Genomic DNA, 2,470 nt, shown 5'->3' on the forward strand with positions numbered 1-2,470 from the left:
GGCCACTAGCTTGAATGGCTTTAAAAGGAGCTTAGACAAATTCATGGAGGATAGGTCTATCAGTGGCTACTAGTCTGGTGGCTAGAGGCCACCTCCAGCTGCAGAGGCATGATGCCTCTGAATACCAGTCGCAGGGGAGGAACAGCAAGAGGGAGGGCATGCCCTCACCTCTTGCTTGTGGGCTTTCCAGAGGCATCTGGTGGGCCACTGTGTGAAACAGGATGCTGGACCTGATAGGCCTTGGGCCTGATTCAGCCGGGCTGTTCTTGTGTTCTTTTTGCCCTCTGACAAATTTGGTAAATAGAGGGTGCAAATAGTGCTGCATTTCCATACACACCCCTTCTGGCCTATTCTATGAGCCTTTGTGATAATATATTACACTTTAGCAAACCATGGGGAATTATATATATATATAGAGAGAGAGAGAGAGAGAGAGAGAGAGAGAGAGAGAGAGAGAGAGAGAGAGAGAGAGAGCTTAATACCAAGTTTATTGAAAGCCAGTTACATACCCTCCCCCTCAAGTTGGGCAGGGTACAGTCATGCCTTATGTACTGAGCAGCCAGCTTCTTACACACAGTAACTAAAGCAACACACTTTGGCCAGAGTGCAGGAGTTGAGAGGAGAGCCAACACCTCTGTTTAGTCGCTGGACTAGCCCAGGCTGAGGCAGTCAAAGAAGTACTCATCAAGGCTATCTTCATGGGCACGAGTTCACTTCGGCTTAGTCACATGCTCTCCCCAGCTTCTTCATCAACTTCACCTCTTCATCCAGGTAGTGAGCCTCCAGGAAGTCACACATATGGGGATTGACATGATATGTCACCATCTGATGCAACTCCAGCAGAGCTTGGTTCATGCTCTTCTCCAGTTGAAGGGCGGCCAGCAAGGCAAGAGCTCCATTCCCTCATTCATCCTGCTCTGGTTTTTTGACATCCTGGAGGACAACTCTCCCTCCATAGAGGTTCTGGAAGGTTAGGAGCCTCTCTGCTGGCTCATGCTTTTCCTCAGACAGGTGCCGGAAGAAGGATGCAAACTTGGATAAAGCCACATCATCCCTGGGTGATGTCATCATCCAAGGACAGGTAGGTGTAGCTGGCTTGGAGGAACTGGTTGACCTAGCAGTTCACACCCACTTTGTTGTTGGTGTGGGAGTTCTGGCGGACCTAGGAGCTCATGGTGTCAATTGGCGTCGGTTGGCTGGACTGGTGAAAGAATGAAGGGTGGGGTGGCCATGACTCTGCTCCATTCAAGCACTGTGGAAGCAAGAGCAAAGCAGCCAAGGCCAAGAAGCAGCTCGGTCTGAGACTGCACATATTTGTAAAGCATTGCTCATAATGCAAGAAGCCTCCCAGGCTCGGGGGTCTCTCCAGCATGTCCTGTGCACTCATGCGGGACATCCTGGAACTTCTGGGGGCCACGTGGCCCCTGATCCCTGCAGCCCCCACCAGCTCCATGACAGAGCCGGCAGTCATGTGGGTGGCTGATCCAGCTGCACAGGGCTGCCTTCTGCTCGGCTGCAGGGAGAGCGGGCTCGCTCTCCCTGCTAACCGCATAATGGCGAATCTCACTGATCATGAGACTCACCTCAATGAGTCTCCACAAGCAAACCTTATTGCTGCAAGGAGGTGGAAGAGCATGTAGGGCTCTAATCTGCATTGGATGATCCTGAGCATTATTTTGCTAGCATGTGAAATTAAGGATATTGTGCGATGGTTTGCGCAATCTGTTAAGTCTCCTTTCTTTGGTATGGGTATGTAGACTGACCTCTTCCAATCTGTTGGCCACTGTGTCATTCTCCAGATTTAATGGCATAGTTTGGTTAGAGCCTTGACTCTTCTTCTGTTGCCTGCCATATTTCTGTAGCTATTCCATCAATTCCTGTAGCCTTCTGACTTGGTAATGACCAGAGTGCTGATCTATCTTCATCTTCCCATACTAGAGGTTCTTGCAAGTAGGGAATATCTTCTAGAGTATCTTGGATGTTGACATTCCTGGGGTACAGATTTTCAGTATACTCCTTCCATCTCTGTTTGATCCTCTCTGAATCAGTTACTGGGGCTATTCTCATGATCAGCAAAAATCGGGCTAGCCTCCGCTAACCTGATTTTTGCTGATCGTGAGAACCATAGGGCTTGGCTGAAAGCCCAGTGGTTCTAGAGCGGGTAACCCACTCAAGTACCCCTCCCCTTAGCCCAGGTTTGTGGAACGGACGCTCCGCAAACCCGGGCTATCCAATCATGAGTAGCCATGGCATTGTGTGGCTACTTGCTAGTAGACCCCCGGAGGGGAGGTGAAAAGCCACCTCCCGGCTCCGGGGGTCTCCCCAGTATGCCCCGCGCACTCACACAGGGCATGTTGGGGCTTCCGGGGGACACGCGGCCCCCAAGCTCCCCAGCCCCCGCCAGCTCCATCATGGAGCTGGCAATCATGGAGCTGGCAATCAGGGCTCCCTCCCCACTCGTGTATGGGAA

The 2,470-nt window shown here is 51.4% G+C and overlaps 1 pseudogene; it reads right to left on the bottom strand.

Annotated features, from left to right (window-relative positions):
- Window positions 1–650: 650 nt before the first annotated feature.
- On the bottom strand, window positions 651–1,174 carry LOC128346415 (ferritin light chain, oocyte isoform-like; annotated as a pseudogene).
- Window positions 1,175–2,470: the final 1,296 nt, after the last annotated feature.

Source organism: Hemicordylus capensis, chromosome 2 (genome assembly GCF_027244095.1).
Source record: "Hemicordylus capensis ecotype Gifberg chromosome 2, rHemCap1.1.pri, whole genome shotgun sequence".
NCBI lineage: Eukaryota > Metazoa > Chordata > Lepidosauria > Squamata > Cordylidae > Hemicordylus > Hemicordylus capensis.